This window comes from Crocodylus porosus, unplaced genomic scaffold (assembly GCF_001723895.1).
Source record: "Crocodylus porosus isolate Cpor-Errol unplaced genomic scaffold, CroPor_comp1, whole genome shotgun sequence".
NCBI lineage: Eukaryota > Metazoa > Chordata > Crocodylia > Crocodylidae > Crocodylus > Crocodylus porosus.
In genome coordinates, this window is record NW_017728947.1 from 62,983,635 (window position 1) to 63,002,187 (window position 18,553).

At 41.9% G+C, this 18,553-nt stretch overlaps 1 long non-coding RNA gene across 1 annotated transcript; it reads left to right on the forward strand.

Moving 5' to 3' along the window:
* Window positions 1-9,812: 9,812 nt before the first annotated feature.
* On the forward strand, window positions 9,813-14,943 carry LOC109321653. Its single transcript, XR_002104127.1, has 2 exons — window positions 9,813-10,300; window positions 13,182-14,943. It is a non-coding gene; the product is annotated as an uncharacterized LOC109321653 (long non-coding RNA).
* Window positions 14,944-18,553: the final 3,610 nt, after the last annotated feature.

Consider the following 18,553-nt stretch of genomic DNA (forward strand, 5'->3'; position numbering starts at 1 on the left):
ATATATACACATACAGAAAAAGAGACGCACAGTTTTACCAAAAAAATGAGAATGTGTGTGTGTGTGTACACACACACACACACACCAGAGACTATCAACCACCTCCTGTAGCTAGGTCCATATGCCAAGGGAGTGTGGAAAAAGGTAAACCAGCTCTGCGAAGAGGTTACAGGCTGATAACCAGGGATCTGGGTTTTCCATTTTCCATGGAAAAAATGGAGAAAACCACAGATCTCCCACTTTTAGAGGACAAAACGTGGATTTTACCTTTCCCCAGCCTGATCATAGCACTGGGGAGGGGAACTGAGTGATTGTGCTCAGTTCCCATTGCAGTGCTGGGGAGGGGAACTGAGCCCTAGGATCAGTTCCTTTCCCTTGCGCTGTGATCGGCTTCCTGCAGCCCAGCCGCAGGAGGTGGGGAGAGCCAGGGCTGCACTCCTGACTCAGCCACATGGGGCTGCAGAGCCGCTGAGAGCACAGCCCTGGTTCTCCCCTGTCTCCCACCACCTGGCTGCTTCAAAACTCAAAATGTTTTGAATCGTTTCGACTAGCCTCGTTTTGTTTCAAGGCTGTTTTGAAGCCCTTTGTTTCGATTCAATTTTGCTGTTTCAAGGTCGAAATGAGTCGAAACAGTGTCAAATCAAAACAGCCAGTGAAATTTCGCAGAGCCCTACTTTCTATGAGGGTGGTCAGGTATTGAAACAGGCTACCTAGATAAGTGGTGGAAAGTCTTTGCTTGGAAACTTTCAAGAGCAGGTTGGACAGACACTTGGCTGGAATGGTTTAGCCAGGGATGGTCCTGGTTTGAGCAGAAGGCTGGACTAGATGACCTTATGAGGTCTGTTCCAGCCCTACTTCCATATAATCCTATGTAACTTTCAAATTTCAGAATTTCCACTGAATGAAAAGTTGCAGCAAAGGAAGTTAAGGTTAGATATTAGGAAGAACTTTCTCACTAGGAGGGTACTAAAGCATTGGAACAGATTACCCAGTCTGTTCAGTCAGGTTGGACAGACACTTGATTGCGATGGTTTACTCGGGGATGATCCTGCACTGAGCAGGGGGATAGAATACATGACTTCATGAGGTCCATTCCAGCCCTACTTTCCTATGATCCTGAAGCAAATTTAGATTAAATCAGGAAAAACCTTTCATACTGTTTGAATATAAGGGCAATTGAATAAATTACTTAAGAACGTTGTAGAATATTATTCGTTGAAAGTATTCAAGAGTGGGTAAGTATACTATTTGTCTGGCATAGTTAGGAATACTGCATCCTAAATTTGTGCAGGTGTTAAATTAAATAACCCTTAAGGTTCCTGCCATCACTAAGACTTTATAATTTTAGAATTTGGCCCTAATTGGCTAGTATTTCAAAAATGTTTATATCAGTTAAGCATTTCGTATTTGCAATTTTAGTACTGTATTTTTCCTGGTTATGTCTCTTCAAGAAAAACATAGCTCATTTTTAAAAGGCATTTTTGTGTGTTTATAGAGAGATTGCCAAAATATCCAAAATGTACTTTTATTAAAATGGTAAAATATTTTTTTACATGGAATTATATCAAGAACTGGCCCTTTTCCTAGATCAGTGTCCTCAGAAATGAGGGCACAATCAGAATCTATAAGGTTCAACATGTCATCCACAAAAAAGTCAACAATGCAAAAAAAAAAAAAAAAGAATGGTTTGGATATTTTTTGGAGTTTATTACCGTGTGTAGACAAAATGGGGGCCCGTCATTTGAAGTGGTGGGTTTTAAAAAACAACACTTCAATTGAGGGCTGATTAAACCCCTGTGTCATGCACACATCCCACTGACTTACCTGCCTCTCTGGCAGGGAGGGGTAGGTGAGTTGTCAGCAGGTGGAGCAGTCACTGGGCAGTGGGAGAATGGGGGGTGCTTCCCTCCATGGCAGCAGTGCTCCCTCCCCCCCAGCAGGCACCCAGCTTGGGTGGTCCCGGGGGGCACCAGAGCTGTAGAGGAAAGCACTGCTCAGGCAGGCAAGGCTCCAGGGGGAGAGAAAAAGATCAGGCTCGCTCCTTTTCTTGGGTGGAGCCTGCTTTCCTGGGCTGCTGCCAGGCTGCCTGCAGGGCTTCCTGAAGAGCTGTGGAGCTGCACGGAGTCCAGTCCTGCGCTCCGCAGCTGTAGGGGCAACAAACTAAAATTCCTCAAAGGAGTTTTAGTTTGCTGCACCCCAAGTCATTTAAGGCACATTATGAGGCTGAATTTCCTACAGCAGCTGGAATTAATGTGCAATACGCCTCTGAGGTATGCAAACACCGACACCATTAAAGTGGTGCAAAAACATTTAGCCTGCTTTAAAGTGTCAAGCACATGTGCCTCTTGTTTCATCTATACACAGCCTATTTGTCTAAGTCTCTCAATTTCTGCCATGATACCAGAATACCCTTAAAAAGCATGGAACATAAATAATGTTACAGTGTAACTGAGACCAAATTTACTAATTCAAACGCTGAAAGGTGATTAAATGTCTAGTATGCAGATTTAAAATAAATAAGAGAAAAGAGTCCCTTAAGAAATATTTTTATATGCTTGTGGGTGGGGAAGATTAAGCTGACATAAAACTTTGAGTTGATATAAGTGTGCTGTGATTGAATGTGGATTTGCCTCTGGTAAGGCACAAGTAATTGGTGTTGCTTTGCTTCTGTTGAGCTTGGCACTGACTAGTTTCTGATGCCTGAAGGTTCCTCTTCAGTTCATAATTAGTGGCTTACATCCCCCTCTAGCTTCCTTACCCCCCTTTTTTTCTTAATCTCCTTTCTGCCAAGTCGCCTCCTCTTTTCCTATTCCTGTTTTCCTATCTGCTCTCTACTTTCCCATGAAATTTCCCGAGGCTCTGGCTTCTTAGTCCTCTCATCTCTGGCAGTTTTGTATTGGCACAGAATATATTTCTGCAAATGGCACAAACTTGTTCTTTAAATTGGTTCACGGGAAAGATTTCAATTAGTTGAATGCTCTAGTGTCTGACATCCATACTGAAAATTCAGTTCTCCTCTAATAGCCACTCTAATGCCTGACATCCATATTGAAAATCTCCTTTAATAGTCACTTTAATGTCTGACATCCATATTGAAAATCTGCATCTTCTCTGTGATGTTAGGAAATAATTCATTAAATGAATCTAAGCAGTATAATCAACAGGAAAGATCAATTTACATGGAGACTGTAACTTCTTTCTTACAAAGCTTGGCCAAACTCAGCATTTCAAAGACAGCAAAGAATAATGATTATAAAAGGGACAACTGTAGGCAGGAGATCAATTCTTTCTTCTCAAATTGACTTGCTATTTCACCTCAAACCTGTTCTCATTTCCTCAGTTTGTTAAAATGGAGGAAACATTACTTATGTACAAGAATCCTGGTTTTCTCTGTTAAAAAAAATCCCAAATTCTCCGATTAAAAACACCCAAATCTGCGGGTTTTTGTGATTAAAATGAAACACTACAATATATATCAGGTATCAGTTGAACACAATGTTTTAGGGATATATTTACAATTTTAAAACAGTTTGAAAGTCTACCACTGCCTCATTCATAATAAAATAGATTCTAAATATCTATGTATTTTGGCATTTGATTTTGATGTATTTATCATAGAATATCAGAGATCCCCCTTCCCACTCAGCATGCAAGACAAGCTACGGTTGTCCCCCACCCTTCTCCCCAACTGCTTTGTGGTGCCCTGCCCCTGCTGTTACCCCTCACTCCTGACCCACAACTACCTACCCCCCAGCCCTGCTGGTGCCCTTCACTCCTGACCCACTGTGCCCTGCCCCTAGGCTCCAACCCCACAGTGTATGAGGAAGGGGGTAGGTGTGTAAGGGAGAGGGTATGAGCGCATAGGCAATGTCATGGGCAACATGTCAGAAAGACGTGGGGGGCATGTGCCCCCACAGATTTCTATGCCTACAGCAGGGCATGGGGCTGGCCCAGCAGGTGTAGGAGGGCAGAGTGTGGCAGGGAGGCTCGGTACTGCTGCTGCTGCCAGGAACACCGCACTGCCATGGCCACCAAGGTGAGGCACCCCCTGCCTGCAGCACAACTCCACGCCGCTGCAACTGCAGTGGTGGCAGCAGGAGCAGAGCCTCTCTGCCCCGCTCTGCCCTCCCATGCCAGGTCCCACCTGTTGGACCACACAAGTGGCCCCTGCCCAGTGCCGATTTGGCCAGGCTGTAGTCCCTTGCCCCAGTGTGGGCACAGAAATCAGGGGGCACATGCACCCCCCCAATATTCTCTGATGTGTTGCCTGTGGGCCTGACCCCTCCCCGCAAGTGCACCTAGCAATGGGGAGCTCTCCCCACCCTGGAATGAGCTGTCCATGGCTCTGTCCTGCTCCCCATCCATTCCCTCCTGTTCCTGCCCAGGCCCTGGTCCCCAGTCACCTCCTGAGCTGGGCAGTGCCCCCAGCTGCCAACCGCCAACCCTGCCCCACTCCCTCCCTCACTGTGCAGGTTCAGCACAAGCTGCCACCACCACTTCTCAATCTCACCACAAGTTGTGGCCCCTACTGTGGCCCTCCACATGTCTGTGTTCCCTCCCCCCACGGACTTACCTGCTGGGAGCTGCTCTCCACCATGCTGCCTAGCTGTATTACCAGCCACATGCATGTGTGCACAGGCACATGCACATGGCACTTCCTGCCTTTCATCCTCCTCCTCCCACTGCCCCCAACCCCAAACAGCCCCTTGCAGGCTGGAGCTCTGTCAGCCTGCAAGAGAAAACCCATGGTTTCCTGGGTTTTTCTCCTTTAAAGGAGAAAATCCACATTTTTTTTCCACAAAAACAGAAAACCCAGACCCCATCTTATGTGTCTTTCAGGAATAGTGTAAAGCTTAATCTTTCTCTGTCTTTAAAGGATATGGGGACATTTAAGTATAATATGCTATAAAAATGCTAAATGTTGTAAGTATTATACAATTTGAATATGTAAATAAGATATTTGTTTGACACAAATAGCATGAATTAAAACACGGGCTTAAATTTAGGCTCCTCAATATGTCTTTCTAGTCGAAGTACAACTTGCATTCTTTAACACACGATAAACTGCTTTGCTGGTTTGGGACTTGAATCAAACTCTTAGACGTAATGTAATTGTTTTCAGTCCATTTCCCTTGAAGATTTTAAAGAGAACAACAGACCATAGACTTGGGAGCAAAATTCAGGATTAATGAATGGATACTCCTCAAAGAAAGGAAATTAACAGTGGGACACTTCAATGTGTTTGTATTAGTATCAGGATTTTTTAATATGTTTTCCATTTGTAGGAGGATGTAGACATCAGACTGGTGACCTTAGGTCATTCATTTTAGTATGGAAAATTCAAAGGAATACTACAGAGAAAGCTGTCAGGAGCCGTTGATGGATTTAAATGCATCAAGGTTAGGACTATTGTAGTTGATACTGAAGTTGAATAAAATAGAACAAATTGCCACAGATGGTGTCAGATCTATTTACAAAATCTATTCAGGAAAGAAACTTGTGAGTCATAGGGACAGTTACATGAATAAAGACTAATTTTGACTGCACCAAACTTTCAGGTTTCTAGGTCCCAGCATGGAATCAAGTAGGGTCTAAACTACTTGTACAGCTCATGGGGAAAGTTTGGTGCCTCAGCATGAGATCCAAAACTGCTGATACGCTGAAGATGCAGTCAAACCTAGTCAATGGGAAAGTCAAGCACAACAATCCTTTCTGCGGCTTTTGAGCATCTCTCTTCTTGGGATCCTCAATTCAGAAACCTGTTCTTCAAGGTAGGTATACCCTGTTCCATATAAACCAGAAGAGGCCAGTTTTAAGAGGGAACATGGTTAAAACATGGTGGCGGCAGAAGGAAGTAGTAGTAGTCTACGCTGTAGTAATGACTTGTATCAAAATGACTATCTTAAAAACCCCATTCAGTTGTTGCCTAAATGTCATGGGTACCTATCACTTTTTATATTAGAATTGTTATCAGATGTGCCCTGCTGGGCCAAGAACAGGGGTGGGGAGAGGGACAGAGAGTTGGGGTCTCACCACTCGGCAAAGCTTGAACCAGTCAAGGTTCCCAGGTGTTTGTTGGAGCTTGCAGATGGGCAGAGTTGTGAGCACAATCAATGGAGGGACTCCAGGCAGAAAAGGGGTGGAACTGGTGCAGCTTTTGGATCCGAGCACCAGGACAGAAACTTGAGCTTGGGTAGGGGTTTTTGTAGAGAACTAAAAATGGCTCAAGGGAGAACACTAGGTTTGTTTGTGGGTAAACGATGGCTCACATGCTGGATAGTACAACCTGATCATTCCTGGCTATGGGTGGCATTACTGCGAAGGAGCTCACAATACAGACAGGCAGATTCCGTGTTTCGGGTACCAAAAAAAGGAATCATTACTAAAATTAGTCTGATAAATGCTGAGCTGGGTGTGTACAGACTTGATTAGCATTTGGAGCAGAAATCCCCCATCATGCAGTGCTCCCCTGCTTCCCTGGTTCCAGAATTCAGTGCAGTCTTTGCCTTGGAATCTCTCTTCTCCGTTCTGAATGCTAACGAAGGTACATCTCCCATGTAAATGAGCTGTCATCTGGTTTCCATCTCTGATGTCAGGGGAGTTGTTTCACTCCTATCAACCTTCTCTGGAGGGACTTGGGTGCATCTCCCTCTGCATCTTCACTGTCTTTTGTAAGTCCTTCCTCTAATCAGTTCTTGTTCATGGGTGGCAAGTCCTTTGTGAGTCAGGCAGGCTGCATCCTGTGCCAGGCTTCCCCCAAGAGCACAGAGCTGATAGGTAACAAAATTCCCAGTTGCCTTGAGTACTGCTGGGGCTGAACAGCTACCTAAGGCCAATTTGAACCCATAACCTAGGTGTTATATGCTGCAGTCGAAAATCGACAGGAATACTTCAGACATAGAAGTCTGTCTGTTAGGTTGCACCAAACTCTGTCAGGCCACAGAGCATCACTAGCAAACTTTCACATACTGGAGTATGCTTGCAAGCTTTGGTGAATCATGTCCAGCCTTTCCCCCCAAAGAGTGTTTGCTGCAGAGATATTGGCAAATCCTAAGTGCCTTGTAAGCTTTGAAGTGAAAAGCAAGGTACCTATATAAGCTAGCTCCTCCAGCATTCAGTAGTAGCTGAGTAGAAGTTTTTAGGATTTGCATTTTGAATGGAGGCACCTAAATTCCATGCAAATACCATTTTGCAAGTCTGTAAGTACTTTTATGGATCTGTGTCTGTCTGTACAAATTCTGAATAACGTGAATGTGAGAATGAAAAGCTGCATGTGCGAGCCTTGGAATGGAGAGAAAACACCTGAACACTCCCAGGGATAAAGTACAAAAGCAGGAAGTTTCAGGGGGTTTGTTCAGCCTTATAGGTAGGAGAGCAGGGTTACATGGCAAACAATTTCCCATGCCATAAAGAAATCCAGTACATTTTTCTCGTGTAAGGGCATGCACAAATCATTCAGGACAGCAGCAAGGACTGGATTTCTATCATGTCCTTGCTTGAAACTAGATTGACGGTCGGCAACCAAGAGGTGCTTGAAGGCTATTTTTAGCTAACTTCTTAATTAACTTATGAAAAGGAGTACAGAAATGGAGCAGTGATTTGAAAGATTGTTTCAGTGAGTGCTTATCTATTCACAGTAAAGGTTAACTGAAAGAACACTTCTAATAAAAAAAAATTGCGTTGCAATTGGAAGTTATAGAGCTGTTTATGAAAGGTGGGATTGAAGGAGAGATTATGTGAACGGTTTCATAATTTCCTGGGCAGTTTAATTCTTTATTTGGAATTAGTTTTATTCTTTGTATTGTCTGATATGTTGTTCAATCCATGTGCAATGTAGTCATAATTGCAACTATGAATTTAAAAATGTACACATTGATATTATAAAATATAACACTAAATTAACATCATTTTGCACTGAAAATTTTATGGGTGAGAAACATTAAACTAAGATAATTTCTTCAAATAAATTGTAATGATCTGATGTTAACTTGGGATTCAGATCATTGTGTGTGTATATCCTTAATAAGGGATCTGGAATTTAGAGAAATATATCATGTTCAAGTGCAGGAACTATCATGCTGTTCAGATGCCAGCCTACCTTCTGAAATCATCTTGAGTGGAGACAGGAGACACCTCTTTCACTGAGTTATCTAAGAACAAGAAAAGTCACCTGAAAACATTTTTGTGCTGTGAAAAAATATTCCTTTGTAAACCAAACTGAATTAGCCAAACATTCTATTAAAAAAAAAAAAAAAAAAAACCACACTCAAAAAGAGAAAAAGATGCACACAAAAAGCTGCAAGAGAGATCCTCTTGTGTAGGGGAATCTCTGGCTGAGACTGCCAGCTTTACACAACTGCGCCCTGACTCCTCAGGTGCCAGTGACCTGGAGCTGTGCAATATTTGCACACGCGAATGAAGAGCTGGGGTTTGCTCCAGGATTGGCATGTGCAAACAAAACAAAACAAAAAACCAGGTTTCCCATATATTTTCAGGTGCTGTGTCTGGGACAAATCCTGTAAGATACACGTTTCCAGGCTCAGGCCCTTAGTCTGCATGTTGTTTTCCCCTATTTTTCCCATTCCTCCTTCTTTTCCTCTGTCCCACTTCTTTCTTTTCCAGTCTTTTTCTCATCAGTTTTTCTACCACTCACTTTTTATTATGAATATTTAATGATCTCTTTCCATGACCGTCTCTTCTCCAAGATCTGTTCAACGTGTGATGTTCCCTCTTTGGGGCTTTTCTTGTTTCATTTCATTGTATTTCCCCTCATTTCTCCTTTCTTCCCTTCCATTGTAACAGCAGTTTGGTAGGGGGCTGTTTGCAGGGCTGGGGTTTTGCCTCCCTGATCAGTTCAGCTGGGCCCATCTGAACGTCCCCAGGAAGGCAGCTGCAGAGGCCCGGGGGAGATGCACCTGGGCCCTGCCAGTGCTGATGCCAGGGGGGTGGAAGAAAAGCCGATGTATGAAAAGCCGGCAGAATGAGTCTGTACTTTCCTCCCAGTTACATCTGGCCTGGCCAGCGTGATTTGTAACCTCGTCTGTGCAGGGTGAAAAGAGCTGGCTGGGCTTTGGCCTGTGGGCTTCCTTCCCGGACAGCCCCTAGAGGCAGCAGCCACCCTCAGGGCAAGCCAGGCCCCTGCTCTCTGCTCAGAGGATCGTGGTGGCCCTGGAGTGCGGCAGGAGGAGCTGGCGGTCTGAGGTGGGCACAGGGGAGCCCATGCCAAGCTACTGCAAGCGTCTCTGCTGCTGCTGAGGGGGGTCCCAGCTCCCAGGGGAGCCTGCTGTGCCCTCCAAGCCTCCTCAACACGGTGTCCATCCTGCTGAGGCCTGGGGCTGTGCCTGCAAGGTGTGCAAGGAGTGAGGCAGGGCTCTCCGGACACTTCTCTAGGCCGCCGGGGCACAGACTCTTGTGCCCCCACCCCACCTCTCCCCAGCTTCATCCCTTGTGGGTGTGCTCCCTTCAACTTATCCCTGTGCCATTCCTGCCTCTCCTCCTCAGCTGGTTCCCTGCCCCAGGTCTATTCCTCTCTCAGTCCCTAATGCACATGCCACTTCCCAGCCCTGGGCCCAAATTTAAACCCCATTTCTTCTCTATCACTGGCACAAGGCTTGGTCTCCGGTGGGCTATTGGCACATTAAAAATAAACACGGCACCACCTGGAGAGCTGTGTAAAGTCTGTGACAAAAAATGGCACAAGGGCCCTTCTCACGTAACGTTTTTTAATAATAATATTGTTGTTTAATTAACATTTTTATTGTGATACTGTCTATACTATTGCAATAGACTGGTCTCCAAATGCAGTAGACCCAGTAAAATACACAGCAGTGACAGATCCTCACTCAAAGAGGTTGTGAAAGACCGAAAGAGAATGGCTGGATGAGATGGAAAATGCAAGGAGAAGACAGGGTGAAAATAATCATAGGTTTAGCATAGACTACTTATGTGCTTACTTCTTAGTGAACTAGTAGCAAGTCTTTCCTCATGTTTATTCTATAGAGAAATTCACTGTACCAAGTTATTTGTTCTAGTTCATCTACTCCTATTCCACGTTCCCCAGATGAGCCTGTTTTGTGACGTCATATTAGTTACTGTGGGCATGGGAGTGTCTTGGTACATGATTATTAGACTGGGTTCTGAAGCACTATTGTTAGCTGGCATGCTGGTGACTTACGGGAAACAAAGGCCATTTGTAAGATCTTGGTGCTATGTAACTTGCTTATTTTCTTATGCTTCAGTGAATGCCTAGAAGACTAAATCCAGTCTTTTAAACAGCTACAGAAATACATATTTTCTAAAGGTAAGCCTTTTACTGATATCTTCATGTTTTTACTCAAATTTAAACAAAGTATTTACTTTTCTGTGTCATGTCAAAGAACAGTGTACAGTAAGTTGGTGAAATGGTGCCATCTTTCCCTTGGCCCCAGCTGTTTAAAAAGAAAGTAACAGAAACCTAGGAAAAAAGCAATGAGAGAGACCTATTAGCAGGTCAGGATTTTACCTTAAAATGAAAAATCTATCTAGGCTTGTTTTAATTTCATGAAGAACAGAATTTCTCCTTAAAGACTGTTTCTCAATCTGGTTGATCTAACTACAGGAAATGTTTCCTGATAGTCATCCCATGTTTTCTCAGTTAAATCTAGTAACTTGATTTTTGCACTGCATATGGTTAGCTCTTTTCTCTTTTCTCTCAAATTAATGCCCCCTGGCATTCCAAACATTTTTCTGCTCATATTCTTTGTCCCATTCAGTTTCATGCACTATCTTCTGGAACTGAGTGGCACAGATACGAAAGCAGCATTCCATGGAAGATCAATTCATTTTTAAATGACCATATTGATCCTGATCCTGTTTGTATAGTTTCCTTATAGGTGGAGCTTTGTTCAGTCATCAGTGCTTGAGAAGAGGGACAGCTGGGAATTCTGGGAAGAGGTACAGAATTTTAAAAAACTATTTCCCCTAGTATCATAAACCTTTCTATTTTACACATATGCAGATTTTGTACATGGAAGTTGTTACATCTATATAGTGCAGGTCTGCATCACTATGTAATGATGAGTACAGCACACTTCCCTTAAGAATTTAGGACCAGAACCTCAAAGACATTTTGATACATAATTCCCATTTATTTCATTCTTATAATCCCTTTAGTGAGTAGCTCCACTGGCTCCAGCTGTACTATATGGGAATAAGGATTATTCATCTAGGGTAAGGATAGGAAGGGTAGTCTTACAGTAGCCTGGGAAACAGGTGGGTTTTGGCATTCTTTAGTGTATTATGTGAGCTTCTTGGCAAGGATTAATTAGCCCATACAAGAGGTCTGTGCTGTATTATCTAAACTGCTTCTAGTACCCACGGTAGTTTGTTTCAATCTAGCTTGGATATAACTGCTCCACACTGCAGTCTGCAATGTAGATGTATCCCTAATTTTTCCCTACCTCATTTTCCCCTGTTAACCTGTAAAACTGGAATATTTTTTTTCCCAATACCTTTTGTCTGTCCAGGACAAAAACTGACTCTTACGGTTTTATACACTTGGATGCAATGGACTCTTATTTCACTTTATGCTTGTAGGTTTTATTGTATTACAAATATTAAACAAGAATATTAATTCCCAGATAAAAGCTACATTAAAAATAGTATTTTAATTTAATGGAATGGAGTTCAGAAATTTAGGGCAAATTACATTTCAGCGTTTTGTAGCTTTCTTCAAAAAAGCACCATAAATACAGGACATTCAAAATCAAGGTTGAAATTTAAATTTCAAATGTGTTTCAGACTGGAAAGAAACAGTGATGGCTTCCAAACATCCTTATCTATGCCCTTTATTGGCACTGTACAAAAGACATGTTAGTGTTTGGTCCCAGACTAAGTCATATTGGACACATATACATGAGTGCCGGGCTGCAGACTCAGTTAATCGAGCCTGCTGGAGCATGGCAATTGCCGTGCTCCAGCAGCCTCCTGCATCTCATGTATCACCATCCCTGAGCTTAAAAACGGCAGTGCGGGTGCTTGAACTAGAACTCCTTGAATGAGCTTTGTCAAGTGCCCCGACACCATTTTTAAGCATGGGGACACTGGTACAGGAGATGTGGCAGCATTTTTAATTAGAGCCACTCAGAGCCGCTCTAATTAAATGCCAGCCCTTTCCTTCCCCAGAGCATGTGTAAAACTGCCCATTTGTTTTTAAAGACACCAGAATCTTTGTTTTCCTTTTCCAAGTGTTACTACAAGGCACGGTTAAGATTCTTTGGAAGCTCTGACTCATTGGATACACCCAATATATCAACATAAAGGTGGAGAGAATAATTTTTTTTATCCTCTGAGGAAAAACTTAAAAGGAATCTTTTATATCTGTTCTACAAGAACATAACCATTTAGGGCTGGAGCCCTCACAAATCAAGCTGGTCATGCCAAAATGCATTTTGGTTTGTATTGCATTTTTGCATGTAGCTCTTTGCATTTTCCCATCCTTCTGGAAGGAATTAAAAAAATAAAATGCCCTGACACCTCACAATTGATCTAAAAAAGCAGTTGATTTCAATTTGGTTTTCCTGGCCCTGTCTTGACTGGGTTGTTTAAATAATTAGGTATTTGAGGAGCTTAACTCAGGGAATAAGTGAGAGTGAAAAAGGGTGAGTACATTGAGTGGATCTGGTTCTAGTTTTTTGCAAACTGCTTCCCTGAATGGGAGAACAAGTATCAGAAGGTGACCTCATGCATCATTTCATATTGGCAACCTGAAAAGTTGTGTCCAATTTTGTGAGGCTAGCCACAGTCTGAACTTCAGTCATGACTCATAACTTGATATTGTAAATGAGGTTTGGGCTTCCTACCTTACATCCTTTAATTGCATTCTTTATCTGGAGTCATAATTAAGGCAAGGCCAGAATGTCACATCTGATGCTTATTTGTGAGCACCAGAGCTATGCTAGGTGTCTGAATCTAAGACATTTCAGACTGGAAGATGATGATACTAACTTTTCTTTAGCCCAAGGGTAGATATGTGACTAGATAACTGTTTTGTTAGATTCATTTGTAAAATAGGGGAATTAGATTCTCCTTGCTAAAAACAAAGATTTCATTTGTTCTCAGTGTCTTTTTCCTAGCAAGTAAGATATGTTGTATGTATTTTAGCAGAAATTCTTTGAATTAACTCTGATTTTCTATGTCACTAGGTTCAAGATGGCAAATTGCAGCTGTATAATGTATGGATTCTTTTGGTTCCTTTTGCTGGTGTTTATTGGTTGGCCCATAAGCATTTTCCTGAGTGGCCTCTATGGATTCCTGTCCCCAATTACTACTTTAATAGGACTAGATGATATCAGTGAAGCGCTGCTGCGTGGAGTAAATCTGGGGCGGCAGTGTGCTAGAAATGTACTAAGTGGAAAGGCCCTCTGTTGAGCACCAAAGACAACGTCACAGCTGGCCTGCCTTCTACCGTGTGTTTCGTAGCATTTATCGTTAAACGTTTTCACTTCTGTACACTTCTGTTGTTTGGCTTTAACAATGAATTAATGACCGTTGGTAATTTATGAAGGGAACAACAGTAAGGAAGGTGTTTTGTTCTTTAGAGAATGCCATTGTAGCTTCCTGGTAATCCCAAAATGAGTAACAATGCTATCTTCACTTGTTTGAGTAAATGCATTAAAAGTACAGAGAAGCTCAAACATGAACTTCACATTCATATTCAAATTCTTAAAATCTGAGTTCCATTTTCTAGGCGTACACATTTACATTATTGGCTCAGAGCTCAAGTGTTTCAAATTTGGGAAAGTAAAGATAACTCTGGATTCTGGATTTTACTTATTTCATTATAAGAGATGTGAAATTCAGATTTGAGGTTCTGGTAACATGCATGTACGTATGTATTTATTTATGTATACACTTAAAAGTATTCTTAATTTAATTCTTTATAACAGATATTGACTTTCATTTTACTTTACCACTTTGTCTAATGATAAGGTAGTTTTTAAGGAAGCTGTTTATGTGGGTTCACTACATTGCAATATGACTTCAGGATCATTCATAAATAATTAATTGTCAAAAACTTACATGTAAATATTTTTCTTTTCCATTTAATTGGAATTTAATTTTTTTTTTTTTAGAATACATTAAACCCTAAGTTAAAACATTATCCAACCAGGCACTTGGACTCCTTAGACCTGCTAAAATTCTTGGAAATTATGGTGTTTCCAAAGTTTTTTTTAATTTGGTCGTCTTATAACCTGTTTTTGCTAATCCCTCTTCTGACATTTTTATTAGAGTGAATGTTTTTATAGAAAATAATCCAGGTTTTTACAAACTTTATTGTTCTTTTGGAAGTTGCCGTTAGTTCAACAATAGTGAATAGCTATTGTTGACAAGGTAATTTTATATGCATAATTTGTGTATTTCCAGAAATTACTTAGAAATGATTAAAACTGGAAAAGAGCTTGAAGGAAATGATCCAGAGATAGGGTTCAGGGCAAAATGGGCCAATACTCTGATGAAGTACTGAAAAGAAAAGGACTTATCCGCTTACAACAGTACAAAGCCTTCCAAGCTTTGTGGGGGGTGGGGGAAATATCCCTGAAGCACAGTCTACCGGGATTTATTGATCTGGCTGTAGAAGTTTAAATTGGATGAGAGCACATGTAAATGAAGCCTTCACCCTTCTTATATAATTTTACACCATATTTTAGATTGGTCTTCTCTTTAAAAATTTATCCCTGTATAATTTGCTTGCTTAATAAATGTTCAAACATAGGCAAGTTATGGTTGTTATGAGAGCTATAAGTGTGAATTTTCTGGATATTTGAATTTTCATCCATGAAGTTGTATTGGAATTTTTTAATTGATTTCCTTTAAAAAAAAAAAAAAAAAAAGGCATAATTTATTTGTATTTATTATAGATACATGTGGCCTATAATTAAAATAGTATGATGCTTTATTTCATAAGCCCCAGTTTTTAGTTGCTTAAAACTGCACATTAATACAAAGCAATAAACTCTGGTGCATATTGCATGCTCCCAGGCACCAGGTTTACATGTGCTTCTGGGACCACAGCATGTTTTGCCAAGTAGGAGCAGCTCTGGCTGACAGGGGATGCAGTGGGTCAGCCTGCCAGCCTGGGGCTTCTCTGAGCCAGCTCAATGTGCTACAGAGGGGCTGGCTGGACACGAGGGTGCTTCAGTGCAGGCTTAGCTGGCAAGCAGCCCAGACACTGAAGCACCCTTATGCCCCAGCCAGCCCAGTCAGCGACTTTATGCACATTGCTGCACAGTAAAGAACTCCACCACAGGATAGTACTTGTATTTATAAGTACTAACCTACAGTGGAGTTAATTAGTTTACTGCAGCCTAATAGGGCCACATATGTAGATGTGGAGACTTAACTGTGGAGCTAATTAGGCAATTCTGCTGAAAATATCTTGTGTTGATGCACCCACTGAGTATTATCTGGCCATGAATAAATTTTATGTTGGAACTTAAGTTTTCTAATTGACAAACCAATAAGCTTTCAAAAGGCAGAGCATCTGCTTTTCAAGATGGAGCTTGGTCAGCTTGTGGAAAGGATTATGTGATATCAGGGCAGTTCTCCCTCCCTGCCTAGTCCCACCTTGAGCTCCCTGTGAGTCTGGGAGCAGGCGCAGGGAGGGGGAACCCTTCCTTCTGCCATTGCTGTCCCAGTCTAAGCCCAGAGCCTCTATAGCCTTGCCAGAGTGGGCAGCAGCAGCTCTGAAGCCTCTCCCCACCCTTGGTACAGTGGGGACAGCTGCAGCGGTAGGCAAGGAAAGGGGATCAGAGAGGATGTGCCTCTGAACATAAAAGGGAGTGAGGATTTTTACCTGCTTTGGGGACTTTAAAAGTCCATGTCTGCTGCTCCCATGGTGTGGCCTGCCCACCCGGGTGCAGTGGGAGAGGGGAGGAAGCAGGAACTGGGGAGGGGCAGCTACCCTTGCAGCACTGGTTGCTGCTCCCACACCTCCCTTTATAAAATCCTGAATCTGTTTTTGTATGATGTGGTTATCTGTCATAGCAAGAGACTAGACTCAACAACACTGCAGGCCACTTCCAGTCCTTTGGTTCCAGTGCTCTGCCAAACTTTAACTTTTCGGTCTGAAATTTTCCATATCAGAGGTTACCTCAGATTTATCTTTTTTCCAGCTATCTTTTCAGCCACCTGCCCAAATTTGGCCAAGTTAGAGGGTATTGAAAAATGTGTTTGCAGATACTATGCTAGACAGCTGTTAGAGCTTTTCAACTAAAATCTTCTAGTGTCCTCATTAAACTAATGCTCCAGATCCTTCCACCCTCTACAGTCACAGGAATGCACTGTCCTTATCCATAGATCAACTGAGCAGACTCCTGTTTTAACCTGATTTTTCCTACAAATGCAGTCTGCCAGTACCAGTCAACAGAAATGAAAGTCTAGGAGTGTCTATTGTGTTCTCAATTATTGTCCTAATGTTGAGGCCCAGGCAATATAGAAGAGAAAGATAAGATCCAGGAAAGGGAAGGAATGGATTAGGACAAGGAGACCGATACTGGAGGCTGACAAAATGTGGCGATGAAGAAAGAAAGTGAGATTGAGGGCATTGGGAATAACCCTAGGAGATGGAGCTGTTAGCATCACTATCCACCAGACATTGCTTAGGAATTGTTAAAGCACAATTAACCCTTAAATGGAACGTGAAATATGAACACAGACAACTCAGTGTCCTAAAATCAGAGTCTAACTTTATTAATACAACAAATGTTATCTTAACAGTTTCTATATACAAAAAGAGAAAAACGTTCAGTACAATAATCTCACCCAATCTCAGATATTACTTTGCTCAACAGAAAAGACAAGCCACTCAGTTCCTGAAGCATTGGCTGGGATGGGTCCAGACAGGTCTTGAAGGCTGGATTTATGATGATGACATAACTTTCTTGCTGCCCCCTTTTATGCTTTTCTTCAACTTCACTTTTTCGATGACTCTGCTTTGGGATTGGTCTCTCTGCAGGCAGTATATTGTCCATATTTTATCCTGTCAGCATATTCCTTTGTTCAATGTGCTTGTTCATCATGAGCACAATTCTTAATTTGGCCTTTTTCTGGTGCCTTACTTTGAGCATTGTCCATTGGTCTCCCTTATCACCTTTCATTAACATATCCAATCATTTCATCCCTCGGATTCAGCTGGTTAGTGCCACGTTCAGTTAATCTGAGCTGGTAACAAAACTATTACTATGTTGTGTTAGAAAAACTTCTCACAATGTTAAAAAAGGAAAGAAACACCATGTGAACAAACTCAAGGCTATAGGACTTCTTGCAGGACTTAAGGCTGATATTGCAGACACCAGCAAAATGAAAAGTTCAGATAATAATGAGGCTATGCAGAATTTAAGCAATGATTAAATAAGGCTGAATATAAAAGAAAACTTTAATCAACACTGTAATTCACCACTCTGTAAACAGATGCAACTTCAAAGCATAAAATATGACAGCTACCCTAACAGAGCCAACTGTGGGATCAGGAGCTGAGGAACAAAGGTAGGGGGTGAGAAAAGTTGTGGGGAAGAAGTAGGTTGTACACAATGCTTGTAGGGGGAACTAGGACTGCTAGAGCAAGAAGTGGAATTGCGATCTGAAGATGGAGGGCTTGGATTTGGATAGGCAAAAAGAACATAGCCAGGGAGAGAAACCCTAGTTAGGTAAGAGAAGACTAGGAGAAGGGCAGGTGGAAGGAGATGAGGCAGAAAACTCTAGGCTTACTAGAGCATATTTCGCTGCAGAGCCTGGAAAGAAACCTGAAACTCCTAGGTCTCACTATTCCTCTGCTGTCATCAAGTAACTTGGAAACCTACTGGCAAAATGTCTCGTTCCCCTCTAGTGCTGGTCCTTATGGAATATGACAGCTAACTACTGCTATCAGTTACTCCTTTAACTGAACTGGCAGACAGCTGTACGGTGAACATAAAAATTCCAACCTTGAAGATGATTTGTGTGGCTGTTAATATGATAGAATACCTCTTTTTTTTGGTTTGCTTTTTTTAAAAGCACAGGAAGTTATGCACAAAAAAATTAAAAATACATTAAACTTACAAAGCTAAGCACTCAAAAATAGGAAAAGCCACAATTAAGGTTGTTTCAGAAATCTTATTTGAGCCCTGTTATATGTTTAAAAGTTTGCATAATTTTTTTTCAGCAGGACTTTAGCTTCATTCAGCATACAGATTGGACCCTGCTTTGGGTCCTATTCAGGGTTGTGCAGTAAAGAAGGGTGTTATGAATAGAACTTCTGCTTCCTTTATTGCAGAAGATGAGGTTGGATAAAATAGCATAGTACCAAGAAAACGGATGGTTTCATAGTTTAGTCAGTTAAATGCTTCTCTAGAGAATTGGATTCTATCCCTTCCCTTGTCATAGGCAATGCCAGACAAATCACTTAAACCTAACTTTTCACAGGTGGCTACTATATGTGTATGTCTCACTTTCTGCATGTTTCATTTGAGACCCTGGGGTATAATTTGCAGAAATGCTGAGCACTCACAGCTGAAGTGAAGTCTATAGGTATTGGGCT